The sequence below is a fragment of the Hydractinia symbiolongicarpus genome, chromosome 8 (assembly GCF_029227915.1).
Source record: "Hydractinia symbiolongicarpus strain clone_291-10 chromosome 8, HSymV2.1, whole genome shotgun sequence".
In the NCBI taxonomy this organism is placed as follows: domain Eukaryota; kingdom Metazoa; phylum Cnidaria; class Hydrozoa; order Anthoathecata; family Hydractiniidae; genus Hydractinia; species Hydractinia symbiolongicarpus.
Window position 1 is genome coordinate 432,741 of NC_079882.1, and position 14,658 is coordinate 447,398.

Genomic DNA, 14,658 nt, shown 5'->3' on the forward strand with positions numbered 1-14,658 from the left:
CTTTTATTCAGCGTCTCATCAAAAATAAAAACATTTTTGAAAACTATAAGTCTCATGCGTCTTAGTGCTGAAAAAATAATTTAAAAAATCGTTCGGGAAATCAGTTTACTCTCTGGGAACTTTCTTTATATACATTCGACTATACAGGCAAAGCACTGGGATTTACAGGAAATCGCGGGTTTTCGTTTGTCAGCGATTAAACGTCTTTTATTCAGCGTCTCATCAAAAATAAAAACATTTTTGAAAACTATTATTCTCATGCGTCTTAGTGCTGAAAAAATAATTTAAAAAATCGTTCGGGAAATCAGTTTACTCCCTGGGAACTTTCTTTATATACATTCGACTATACGGGCAAAGCCCTGGGATTTACGGGAAATCGCGGGTTTCCGTTTGCCAGCGATTAAACTTCTTTTATTCAGCGTCTCATCAAAAATGAAAACATTTTTGAGAATTACAAGTCTCATGCGTTTTAGTAATGAAAAAATAATTTAAAAAATCGTTCGGGAAATGAGTTTACTCCCTGGGTACCTTCTTTGTATACTTTTGACAATACGGGCCGAATCCGGGGTTTACGGGAAATCGCGTGTTTTCGTTTGCCGGCGATAAAACTTCTTTTATTCAGCGTCTCATCGAAAATGAAAAATTTTTTGAAAACTACAAGTCTCATGCGTTTTAGTGATGAAAAAATAATTTAAAAAATAGTTCGGGAAATGAGTTTACTCCCTGGGTACTTTCTTTGTATACTTTTGACTATACGGGCCGACTCCGGGGTTTACGGAAAATCGCGGGTTTTCGTTTGCCGGCGATTAAACTTCTTATATTCAGTGTCTCATCAAAAATGAAAACATTTTTTAAAACTACAAGTCTCATGCGTTTTAGTGCTGAAAAAATAATTTAAAAAATCGTTCGGGAAATGAGTTTACTCCCTGGGTACCTTCTTTGTATACTTTTGACAATACGGGCCGAATCCGGAGTTTACGGGAAATCGCGTGTTTTCGTTTACCGGCGATTAAACCTCTTTTATTCAGCGTCTCATCAAAAATAAAAATTTTTTTGAAAACTACAAGTCTCATGCGTTTTAGTGTTGAAAAAATAATTTAAAAAATCGTTCGGGAAATGAGTTTACTCCCTGCGTACCTTCTTTATATACATTCGACTATACGGGCAAAGCCCTGGGATTTACGGGAAATCGCGGGTTTCCGTTTGCCAGCGATTAAACTTCTTTTATTCAGCGTCTCATCAAAAATGAAAACATTTTTGAGAATTACAAGTCTCATGCGTTTTAGTAATGAAAAAATAATTTAAAAAATCGTTCGGGAAATGAGTTTACTCCCTGGGTACCTTCTTTGTATACTTTTGACAATACGGGCCGAATCCGGGGTTTACGGGAAATCGCGTGTTTTCGTTTGCCGGCGATTAAACTTCTTTTATTCAGCGTCTCATCGAAAATGAAAAAATTTTTGAAAACTACAAGTCTCATGCGTTTTAGTGATGAAAAAATAATTTAAAAAATCGTTCGGGAAATGAGTTTACTCCCTGGGTACTTTCTTTGTATACTTTTGACTATACGGGCCGCGTCCGGGATTTACGGGAAATCGCGGGCTTTTGTTTGCCGGCGATTAAACTTATTTTATTCAGCGTCTCATAAAAAATGAAAACATTTTTGAAAACTACAAGTCTCATGCGTTTTAGTGATGAAAAAATAATTTAAAAAATCGTTCGGGAATTGAGTTTACTCCCTGGATACTTTCTTTGTGCACTTTTGACTATACGGGCCGACTCCGGGGTTTACGGAAAATCGCGGGTTTTCGTTTGCCGGCGATTAAACTTCTTATATTCAGTGTCTCATCAAAAATGAAAACATTTTTTAAAACTACAAGTCTCATGCGTTTTAGTGCTGAAAAAATAATTTAAAAAATCGTTCGGGAAATGAGTTTACTCCCTGCGTACCTTCTTTGTATACTTTTGACTATACGGGCCGACTCCGGGGTTTACGGGAAATCGCGTGTTTTCGTTTACCGGCGATTAAACCTCTTTTATTCAGCGTCTCATCAAAAATAAAAATTTTTTTGAAAACTACAAGTCTCATGCGTTATAGTGTTGAAAAAATAATTTAAAAAATCGTTTGGGAAATGAGTTTACTCCCTGCGTACCTTCTTTATATACATTCGACTATACGGGCCGAATCCGGGGTTTACGGGAAATCGCGTGTTTTCGTTTGCCGGCGATTAAACTTCTTTTATTCAGCGTCTCATCGAAAATGAAAAAATTTTTGAAAACTACAAGTCTCATGCGTTTTAGTGATGAAAAAATAATTTAAAAAATCGTTCGGGAAATGAGTTTACTCCCTGGGTACTTTCTTTGTATACTTTTGACTATACGGGCCGCGTCCGGGATTTACGGGAAATCGCGGGTTTTTGTTTGCCGGCGATTAAACTTATTTTATTCAGCGTCTCATAAAAAATGAAAACATTTTTGAAAACTACAAGTCTCATGCGTTTTAGTGATGAAAAAATAATTTAAAAAATCGTTCGGGAAATGAGTTTACTCCCTGGGTACTTTCTTTGTGCACTTTTGACTATACGGGCCGACTCCGGGGTTTACGGAAAATCGCGGGTTTTCGTTTGCCGGCGATTAAACTTGTTTTATTCAGTGTCTCATCAAAAATGAAAACATTTTTTAAAACTACAAGTCTCTTGCGTTTTAGTGCTGAAAAAATAATTTAAAAAATCGTTCGGGAAATGAGTTTACTCCCTGCGTACCTTCTTTGTATACTTTTGACTATACGGGCCGACTCCGGGGTTTATGGGAAATCGCGTGTTTTCGTTTACCGGCGATTAAACCTCTTTTATTCAGCGTCTCATCAAAAATGAAAAAATTTTTGAAAACTACAAGTCTCATGCGTTTTAGTGTTGAAAAAATAATTTAAAAAATCGTTCGGGAAATGAGTTTACTCCCTACGTACCTTCTTTGTATACTTTTGACTATACGGGCCGACTCCGGGGTTTACGGGAAATCGCGTGTTTTCGTTTACCGTCGATTAAACCTCTTTTATTCAGCGTCTCATCAAAAATGTAAAATTTATTGAAAACTACAAGTCTCATGCGTTTTAGTGATGAAAAAATAATTTAAAAAATCGTTCGGGAATGAGTTTACTCCCTGGGTACTTTCTTTGTATACTTCTGACTAAACGGGCCGAGTCAGGGATTTACGGGAAATCGCGGGTTTCCGTTTGCCGGCGATTAAACTTCTTTTTGTCAGCGTCTCATTAAAAATGAAAAAAATTTTTGAAAACTACAAGTCTCATGCGTTTTAGTGCTGAAAAAATAATTTAAAAAATCGTTCGGAAAATGAGTTTACTCCCTGGGTAATTTCTTTGTATACTTTTGACTTTACGGGCCGAGTCCGGGATTTACGGGAAATCGCGGGTTTTCGTTTGCCGGCGATAAAACTTCTTTTATTCAGCGTCTCATCAAAAATGAAAACATTTTTGAAAATTACAAGTCTCATGCGATTTACTGGTAAAAAAATAATTTAAAAAATCGTTCGGGAAATGAGTTTACTCCCTGGGCACTGTCTTTGTATACTTCTGACTAAACGGGCCGAGTCAGGGATTCACCAGAAATCGCGGGTCTCCGTTTGCCGGCGATTAAACTTCTTTTTGTCAGCGTCTCATTAAAAATGAAAACATTTTTGAAAACTACAAGTCTCATGCGTTTTAGTGCTGAAAAAATAATTTAAAAAATCGTTCGGAAAATGAGTTTACTCCCTGGGTAATTTCTTTGTATACTTTTGACTATACGGGCCGAGTCCGGGATTTACGGGAAAACGCGGGTTTTCGTTTGCCGGCGATTAAACTTCTTTTATTCAGCGTCACATCAAACATGAAAACATTTTTGAAAATTACAAGTCTCATGCGCTTTAGTAATGAAAAAATAATTTAAAAAATCGTTCGGGAAATGAGTTTACTCCCTGGGTACCTTCTTTGTATACTTTTGACTATACGGGCCGACTTCGGGGTTTACGGGAAATCGCGTGTTTTCGTTTGCCGGCGATTAAACTTCTTTTATTCAGCGTCTCATCGAAAATGAAAAAATTTTTGAAAACTACAAGTCTCATGCGTTTTAGTGATGAAAAAATAATTTAAAAAATCGTTCGGGAAATGAGTTTACTCCCTGGGTACTTTCTTTCTATACTTCTGACTAAACGGGCCGAGTCAGGGATTTTCGGGAAATCGCGGTTTTCCGTTTGCCGGCGATTAAACTTCTTTTTGTCAGCGTCTCATTAAAAATGAAAACATTTTTGAAAACTACAAGTCTCATGCGTTTTAGTGCTGCAAAAATAATTTAAAAAATCGTTCGGAAAATGAGTTTACTCCCTGGGAAATTTCTTTGTATACTTTTGACTATACGGGCCGAGTTCGGGATTTACGGGAAATCGCGGGTTTTCGTTTGCCGGCGATTAAACTTCTTTTATTCAGCGTCTCATCAAAAATGAAAACATTTTTGAAAATTACAAGTCTCATGCGCTTTAGTAATGAAAAAATAATTTAAAAAATCGTTCGGGAAATGACTTTACTCCCTGGGTACCTTCTTTGTATACTTTTGACTATACGGGCCGACTTCGGGGTTTACGGGAAATCGCGTGTTTTCGTTTGCCGGCGATTAAACTTCTTTTATTCAGCGTTTCATCGAAAATGAAAAAATTTTTGAAAACTACAAGTCTCATGCGTTTTAGTGATGAAAAAATAATTTAAAAAATCGTTAGGGAAATGAGTTTACTCCCTGGGTACTTTCTTTGTATACTTTTGACTATACGGGCTGAGTCCGGGATTTACGGGAAATCGCGTGTTTTCGTTTGCCGGCGATTAAACTTCTTTTTTTCAGCGTCTCATCAAAAATGAAAACATTTTTGAAAATTACAAGTCTCATGCGATTTACTGGTAAAAAAATAATTTAAAAAATCGTTCGGGAAATGAGTTTACTCCCTGGGCACTGTCTTTGTATACTTCTGACTAAACGGGCCGAGTCAGGGATTCACGGGAAATCGCGGGTCTCCGTTTGCCGGCGATTAAACTTCTTTTTGTCAGCGTCTCATTAAAAATGAAAACATTTTTAAAAACTACAAGACTCATGCGTTTTAGTGCTGAAAAAATAATTTAAAAAATCGTTCGGAAAATGAGTTTACTCCCTGGGTAATTTCTTTGTATACTTTTGACTATACGGGCCGAGTCCGGGATTTACGGGAAAACGCGGGTTTTCGTTTGCCGGCGATTAAACTTCTTTTATTCAGCGTCACATCAAACATGAAAACATTTTTGAAAATTACAAGTCTCATGCGCTTTAGTAATGAAAAAATAATTTAAAAAATCGTTCGGGAAATGAGTTTACTCCCTGGGTACCTTCTTTGTATACTTTTGACTATACGGGCCGACTTCGGGGTTTACGGGAAATCGCGTGTTTTCGTTTGCCGGCGATTAAACTTCTTTTATTCAGCGTCTCATCGAAAATGAAAAAATTTTTGAAAACTACAAGTCTCATGCGTTTTAGTGATGAAAAAATAATTTAAAAAATCGTTCGGGAAATGAGTTTACTCCCTGGGTACTTTCTTTCTATACTTCTGACTAAACGGGCCGAGTCAGGTATTTTCGGGAAATCGCGGTTTTCCGTTTGCCGGCGATTAAACTTCTTTTTGTCAGCGTCTCATTAAAAATGAAAGCATTTTTGAAAACTACAAGTCTCATGCGTTTTAGTGATGAAAAAATAATTTAAAAAATCGTTCGGGAAATGAGTTTACTCCCTGGGTACTTTCTTTCTATACTTCTGACTAAACGGGCCGAGTCAGGGATTTTCGGGAAATCGCGGTTTTCCGTTTGCCGGCGATTAAACTTCTTTTTGTCAGCGTCTCATTAAAAATGAAAACATTTTTGAAAACTACAAGTCTCATGCGTTTTAGTGCTGCAAAAATAATTTAAAAAATCGTTCGGAAAATGAGTTTACTCCCTGGGAAATTTCTTTGTATACTTTTGACTACACGGGCCGAGTTCGGGATTTACGGGAAATCGCGGGTTTTCGTTTGCCGGCGATTAAACTTCTTTTATTCAGCGTCTCATCAAAAATGAAAACATTTTTGAAAATTACAAGTCTCATGCGCTTTAGTAATGAAAAAATAATTTAAAAAATCGTTCGGGAAATGACTTTACTCCCTGGGTACCTTCTTTGTATACTTTTGACTATACGGGCCGACTTCGGGGTTTACGGGAAATCGCGTGTTTTCGTTTGCCGGCGATTAAACTTCTTTTATTCAGCGTTTCATCGAAAATGAAAAAATTTTTGAAAACTACAAGTCTCATGCGTTTTAGTGATGAAAAAATAATTTAAAAAATCGTTAGGGAAATGAGTTTACTCCCTGGGTACTTTCTTTGTATACTTTTGACTATACGGGCTGAGTCCGGGATTTACGGGAAATCGCGTGTTTTCGTTTGCCGGCGATTAAACTTCTTTTTTTCAGCGTCTCATCAAAAATGAAAACATTTTTGAAAATTACAAGTCTCATGCGATTTACTGGTAAAAAAATAATTTAAAAAATCGTTCGGGAAATGAGTTTACTCCCTGGGCACTGTCTTTGTATACTTCTGACTAAACGGGCCGAGTCAGGGATTCACGGGAAATCGCGGGTCTCCGTTTGCCGGCGATTAAACTTCTTTTTGTCAGCGTCTCATTAAAAATGAAAACATTTTTAAAAACTACAAGACTCATGCGTTTTAGTGCTGAAAAAATAATTTAAAAAATCGTTCGGAAAATGAGTTTACTCCCTGGGTAATTTCTTTGTATACTTTTGACTATACGGGCCGAGTCCGGGATTTACGGGAAAACGCGGGTTTTCGTTTGCCGGCGATTAAACTTCTTTTATTCAGCGTCACATCAAACATGAAAACATTTTTGAAAATTACAAGTCTCATGCGCTTTAGTAATGAAAAAATAATTTAAAAAATCGTTCGGGAAATGAGTTTACTCCCTGGGTACCTTCTTTGTATACTTTTGACTATACGGGCCGACTTCGGGGTTTACGGGAAATCGCGTGTTTTCGTTTGCCGGCGATTAAACTTCTTTTATTCAGCGTCTCATCGAAAATGAAAAAAATTTTGAAAACTACAAGTCTCATGCGATTTAGTGATGAAAAAATAATTTAAAAAATCGTTCGGGAAATGAGTTTACTCCCTGGGTACTTTCTTTCTATACTTCTGACTAAACGGGCCGAGTCAGGTATTTTCGGGAAATCGCAGTTTTCCGTTTGCCGGCGATTAAACTTCTTTTTGTCAGCGTCTCATTCAAAATGAAAGCATTTTTGAAAACTACAAGTCTCATGCGTTTTAGTGCTGCAAAAATAATTTAAAAAATCCATCGGAAAATGAGTTTACTCCCTGGGAAATTTCTTTGTATACTTTTGACTATACGGGCCGACTTCGGGGTTTACGGGAAATCGCGTGTTTTCGTTTGCCGGCGATTAAACTTCTTTTATTCAGCGTTTCATCAAAAATTTTTGAAAACTACAAGTCTCATGCGTTTTAGTGATGAAAAAATAATTTAAAAAATCGTTAGGGAAATGAGTTTACTCCCTGGGTACTTTCTTTGTATACTTTTGACTATACGGGCCGAGTCCGGGATTTACGGGAAATCGCGTGTTTTCGTTTGCCGGCGATTAAACTTCTTTTTTTCAGCGTCTCATCAAAAATGAAAACATTTTTGAAAATTACAAGTCTCATGCGATTTACTGGTAAAAAAATAATTTAAAAAATCGTTCGGGAAATGAGTTTACTTCCTGGGTACTTTCTTTCTATACTTCTGACTAAACGGGCCGAGTCAGGGATTTTCGGGAAATCGCGGTTTTCCGTTTGCCGGCGATTAAACTTCTTTTTGTCAGCGTCTCATCAAAAGTAAAAACATTTTTGAAAACTATTAGTCTCATGCGTCTTAGTGCTGAAAAATTAATTTAAAAAATCGTTCGGGAAATCAGTTTACTCCCTGGGAACTTTCTTTATATACATTCGACCATACGGGCAAAGCCCTGGGATTTACGGGAAATCGCGTGTTTTCGTTTACCGGCGATTAAACTTCTTTTATTCAGCGTCTCATCAAAAATGAAAAAATTTTTGAAAACTACAAGTCTCATGCGTTTTATTGATGAAAAAATAATTTAAAAAATCGTTCGGGAAATGGGCTAACTCCCTGGGTACTTTCTTTGTATACTTTTGACTATACGGGCCGAGTCCGGGATTTTCGAGAAATCGCGTGTTTTCGTTTGCCGGCGATGAAACTTCTTTTTTTCAGCGTCTCATCAAAAATGAATAAATTTTTAAAAATTACAAGTCACATGCGTTTTAGTGATGAAAAAATAATTTAAAAAATCGTTCGGGAAATGAGTTTACTCCTTGGGTATTTCTTTGTATACTTTTGACTATACGGGCCGAGTCCGGGATTTTCGAGAAATCGCGTGTTTTCGTTTGCCGGCGATGAAACTTCTTTTTTTCAGCGTCTCATCAAAAATGAATAAATTTTTAAAAATTACAAGTCACATGCGTTTTAGTGATGAAAAAATAATTTAAAAAATCGTTCGGGAAATGAGTTTACTCCTTGGGTACCTTCTTTGTATACTTTTGACTATACGGGCCGACTTCGGGGTTTACGGGAAATCGCGTGTTTTCGTTTGCCGGCGATGAAACTTCTTTTTTTCAGCGTCTCATCAAAAATGAATAAATTTTTAAAAATTACAAGTCACATGCGTTTTAGTGATGAAAAAATAATTTAAAAAATCGTTCGGGAAATGAGTTTACTCCTTGGGTATTTCTTTGTATACTTTTGACTATACGGGCCGAGTCCGGGATTTTCGAGAAATCGCGTGTTTTCGTTTGCCGGCGATGAAACTTCTTTTTTTCAGCGTCTCATCAAAAATGAATAAATTTTTAAAAATTACAAGTCACATGCGTTTTAGTGATGAAAAAATAATTTAAAAAATCGTTCGGGAAATGAGTTTACTCCTTGGGTACCTTCTTTGTATACTTTTGACTATACGGGCCGACTTCGGGGTTTACGGGAAATCGCGTGTTTTCGTTTGCCGGCGATTAAACTTCTTTTATTCAGCGTTTCATCGAAAATGAAAAAATTTTTGAAAACTACAAGTCTCATGCGTTTTAGTGATGAAAAAATAATTTAAAAAATCGTTAGGGAAATGAGTTTACTCCCTGGGTACTTTCTTTGTATACTTTTGACTATACGGGCCGAGTCAGGTATTTTCGGGAAATCGCGGTTTTCCGTGTGCCGGCGATTAAACTTCTTTTTGTCAGCGTCTCATTAAAAATGAAAGCATTTTTGAAAACTACAAGTCTCATGCGTTTTAGTGATGAAAAAATAATTTAAAAAATCGTTCGGGAAATGAGTTTACTCCCTGGGTACTTTCTTTCTATACTTCTGACTAAACGGGCCGAGTCAGGGATTTTCGGGAAATCGTGGTTTTCCGTTTGCCGGCGATTAAACTTCTTTTTGTCAGCGTCTCATTAAAAATGAAAACATTTTTGAAAACTACAAGTCTCATGCGTTTTAGTGCTGCAAAAATAATTTAAAAAATCGTTCGGAAAATGAGTTTACTCCCTGGGAAATTTCTTTGTATACTTTTGACTACACGGGCCGAGTTCGGGATTTACGGGAAATCGCGGGTTTTCGTTTGCCGGCGATTAAACTTCTTTTATTCAGCGTCTCATCAAAAATGAAAACATTTTTGAAAATTACAAGTCTCATGCGCTTTAGTAATGAAAAAATAATTTAAAAAATCGTTCGGGAAATGACTTTACTCCCTGGGTACCTTCTTTGTATACTTTTGACTATACGGGCCGACTTCGGGGTTTACGGGAAATCGCGTGTTTTCGTTTGCCGGCGATTAAACTTCTTTTATTCAGCGTTTCATCGAAAATGAAAAAATTTTTGAAAACTACAAGTCTCATGCGTTTTAGTGATGAAAAAATAATTTAAAAAATCGTTAGGGAAATGAGTTTACTCCCTGGGTACTTTCTTTGTATACTTTTGACTATACGGGCTGAGTCCGGGATTTACGGGAAATCGCGTGTTTTCGTTTGCCGGCGATTAAACTTCTTTTTTTCAGCGTCTCATCAAAAATGAAAACATTTTTGAAAATTACAAGTCTCATGCGATTTACTGGTAAAAAAATAATTTAAAAAATCGTTCGGGAAATGAGTTTACTCCCTGGGCACTGTCTTTGTATACTTCTGACTAAACGGGCCGAGTCAGGGATTCACGGGAAATCGCGGGTCTCCGTTTGCCGGCGATTAAACTTCTTTTTGTCAGCGTCTCATTAAAAATGAAAACATTTTTAAAAACTACAAGACTCATGCGTTTTAGTGCTGAAAAAATAATTTAAAAAATCGTTCGGAAAATGAGTTTACTCCCTGGGTAATTTCTTTGTATACTTTTGACTATACGGGCCGAGTCCGGGATTTACGGGAAAACGCGGGTTTTCGTTTGCCGGCGATTAAACTTCTTTTATTCAGCGTCACATCAAACATGAAAACATTTTTGAAAATTACAAGTCTCATGCGCTTTAGTAATGAAAAAATAATTTAAAAAATCGTTCGGGAAATGAGTTTACTCCCTGGGTACCTTCTTTGTATACTTTTGACTATACGGGCCGACTTCGGGGTTTACGGGAAATCGCGTGTTTTCGTTTGCCGGCGATTAAACTTCTTTTATTCAGCGTCTCATCGAAAATGAAAAAAATTTTGAAAACTACAAGTCTCATGCGATTTAGTGATGAAAAAATAATTTAAAAAATCGTTCGGGAAATGAGTTTACTCCCTGGGTACTTTCTTTCTATACTTCTGACTAAACGGGCCGAGTCAGGTATTTTCGGGAAATCGCAGTTTTCCGTTTGCCGGCGATTAAACTTCTTTTTGTCAGCGTCTCATTCAAAATGAAAGCATTTTTGAAAACTACAAGTCTCATGCGTTTTAGTGCTGCAAAAATAATTTAAAAAATCCATCGGAAAATGAGTTTACTCCCTGGGAAATTTCTTTGTATACTTTTGACTATACGGGCCGACTTCGGGGTTTACGGGAAATCGCGTGTTTTCGTTTGCCGGCGATTAAACTTCTTTTATTCAGCGTTTCATCAAAAATTTTTGAAAACTACAAGTCTCATGCGTTTTAGTGATGAAAAAATAATTTAAAAAATCGTTAGGGAAATGAGTTTACTCCCTGGGTACTTTCTTTGTATACTTTTGACTATACGGGCCGAGTCCGGGATTTACGGGAAATCGCGTGTTTTCGTTTGCCGGCGATTAAACTTCTTTTTTTCAGCGTCTCATCAAAAATGAAAACATTTTTGAAAATTACAAGTCTCATGCGATTTACTGGTAAAAAAATAATTTAAAAAATCGTTCGGGAAATGAGTTTACTTCCTGGGTACTTTCTTTCTATACTTCTGACTAAACGGGCCGATTCAGGGATTTTCGGGAAATCGCGGTTTTCCGTTTGCCGGCGATTAAACTTCTTTTTGTCAGCGTCTCATCAAAAGTAAAAACATTTTTGAAAACTATTAGTCTCATGCGTCTTAGTGCTGAAAAATTAATTTAAAAAATCGTTCGGGAAATCAGTTTACTCCCTGGGAACTTTCTTTATATACATTCGACCATACGGGCAAAGCCCTGGGATTTACGGGAAATCGCGTGTTTTCGTTTACCGGCGATTAAACTTCTTTTATTCAGCGTCTCATCAAAAATGAAAAATTTTTTGAAAACTACAAGTCTCATGCGTTTTATTGATGAAAAAATAATTTAAAAAATCGTTCGGGAAATGGGCTAACTCCCTGGGTACTTTCTTTGTATACTTTTGACTATACGGGCCGAGTCCGGGATTTTCGAGAAATCGCGTGTTTTCGTTTGCCGGCGATGAAACTTCTTTTTTTCAGCGTCTCATCAAAAATGAATAAATTTTTAAAAATTACAAGTCACATGCGTTTTAGTGATGAAAAAATAATTTAAAAAATCGTTCGGGAAATGAGTTTACTCCTTGGGTATTTCTTTGTATACTTTTGACTATACGGGCCGAGTCCGGGATTTTCGAGAAATCGCGTGTTTTCGTTTGCCGGCGATGAAACTTCTTTTTTTCAGCGTCTCATCAAAAATGAATAAATTTTTAAAAATTACAAGTCACATGCGTTTTAGTGATGAAAAAATAATTTAAAAAATCGTTCGGGAAATGAGTTTACTCCTTGGGTACCTTCTTTGTATACTTTTGACTATACGGGCCGAGTCCGGGATTTTCGAGAAATCGCGTGTTTTCGTTTGCCGGCGATGAAACTTCTTTTTTTCAGCGTCTCATCAAAAATGAATAAATTTTTAAAAATTACAAGTCACATGCGTTTTAGTGATGAAAAAATAATTTAAAAAATCGTTCGGGAAATGAGTTTACTCCTTGGGTATTTCTTTGTATACTTTTGACTATACGGGCCGAGTCCGGGATTTTCGAGAAATCGCGTGTTTTCGTTTGCCGGCGATGAAACTTCTTTTTTTCAGCGTCTCATCAAAAATGAATAAATTTTTAAAAATTACAAGTCACATGCGTTTTAGTGATGAAAAAATAATTTAAAAAATCGTTCGGGAAATGAGTTTACTCCTTGGGTACCTTCTTTGTATACTTTTGACTATACGGGCCGACTTCGGGGTTTACGGGAAATCGCGTGTTTTCGTTTGCCGGCGATGAAACTTCTTTTTTTCAGCGTCTCATCAAAAATGAATAAATTTTTAAAAATTACAAGTCACATGCGTTTTAGTGATGAAAAAATAATTTAAAAAATCGTTCGGGAAATGAGTTTACTCCTTGGGTATTTCTTTGTATACTTTTGACTATACGGGCCGAGTCCGGGATTTTCGAGAAATCGCGTGTTTTCGTTTGCCGGCGATGAAACTTCTTTTTTTCAGCGTCTCATCAAAAATGAATAAATTTTTAAAAATTACAAGTCACATGCGTTTTAGTGATGAAAAAATAATTTAAAAAATCGTTCGGGAAATGAGTTTACTCCTTGGGTACCTTCTTTGTATACTTTTGACTATACGGGCCGACTTCGGGGTTTACGGGAAATCGCGTGTTTTCGTTTGCCGGCGATTAAACTTCTTTTATTCAGCGTTTCATCGAAAATGAAAAAATTTTTGAAAACTACAAGTCTCATGCGTTTTAGTGATGAAAAAATAATTTAAAAAATCGTTAGGGAAATGAGTTTACTCCCTGGGTACTTTCTTTGTATACTTTTGACTATACGGGCTGAGTCCGGGATTTACGGGAAATCGCGTGTTTTCGTTTGCCGGCGATTAAACTTCTTTTTTTCAGCGTCTCATCAAAAATGAAAACATTTTTGAAAATTACAAGTCTCATGCGATTTACTGGTAAAAAAATAATTTAAAAAATCGTTCGGGAAATGAGTTTACTCCCTGGGCACTGTCTTTGTATACTTCTGACTAAACGGGCCGAGTCAGGGATTCACGGGAAATCGCGGGTCTCCGTTTGCCGGCGATTAAACTTCTTTTTGTCAGCGTCTCATTAAAAATGAAAACATTTTTAAAAACTACAAGACTCATGCGTTTTAGTGCTGAAAAAATAATTTAAAAAATCGTTCGGAAAATGAGTTTACTCCCTGGGTAATTTCTTTGTATACTTTTGACTATACGGGCCGAGTCCGGGATTTACGGGAAAACGCGGGTTTTCGTTTGCCGGCGATTAAACTCCTTTTATTCAGCGTCACATCAAACATGAAAACATTTTTGAAAATTACAAGTCTCATGCGCTTTAGTAATGAAAAAATAATTTAAAAAATCGTTTGGGAAATGAGTTTACTCCCTGGGTACCTTCTTTGTATACTTTTGACTATACGGGCCGACTTCGGGGTTTACGGGAAATCGCGTGTTTTCGTTTGCCGGCGATTAAACTTCTTTTATTCAGCGTCTCATCGAAAATGAAAAAATTTTTGAAAACTACAAGTCTCATGCGTTTTAGTGATGAAAAAATAATTTAAAAAATCGTTCGGGAAATGAGTTTACTCCCTGGGTACTTTCTTTCTATACTTCTGACTAAACGGGCCGAGTCAGGTATTTTCGGGAAATCGCGGTTTTCCGTTTGCCGGCGATTAAACTTCTTTTTGTCAGCGTCTCATTAAAAATGAAAGCATTTTTGAAAACTACAAGTCTCATGCGTTTTAGTGCTGCAAAAATAATTTAAAAAATCCATCGGAAAATGAGTTTACTCCCTGGGAAATTTCTTTGTATACTTTTGACTATACGGGCCGACTTCGGGGTTTACGGGAAATCGCGTGTTTTCGTTTGCCGGCGATTAAACTTCTTTTATTCAGCGTTTCATCAAAAATTTTTGAAAACTACAAGTCTCATGCGTTTTAGTGATGAAAAAATAATTTAAAAAATCGTTAGGGAAATGAGTTTACTCCCTGGGTACTTTCTTTGTATACTTTTGACTATACGGGCCGAGTCCGGGATTTACGGGAAATCGCGTGTTTTCGTTTGCCGGCGATTAAACTTCTTTTTTTCAGCGTCTCATCAAAAATGAAAACATTTTTGAAAATTACAAGTCTCGTGCGATTTACT

The 14,658-nt window shown here is 36.7% G+C and overlaps 1 long non-coding RNA gene across 1 annotated transcript; it reads right to left on the minus strand.

The window, feature by feature from the left end:
• Positions 1-499: 499 nt before the first annotated feature.
• On the minus strand, positions 500-4,278 carry LOC130655563 (uncharacterized). Its single transcript, XR_008984686.1, has 2 exons — positions 3,981-4,278; positions 500-934 (listed from the first exon to the last, which is right to left on the minus strand). It is a non-coding gene; the product is annotated as an uncharacterized LOC130655563 (long non-coding RNA).
• Positions 4,279-14,658: the final 10,380 nt, after the last annotated feature.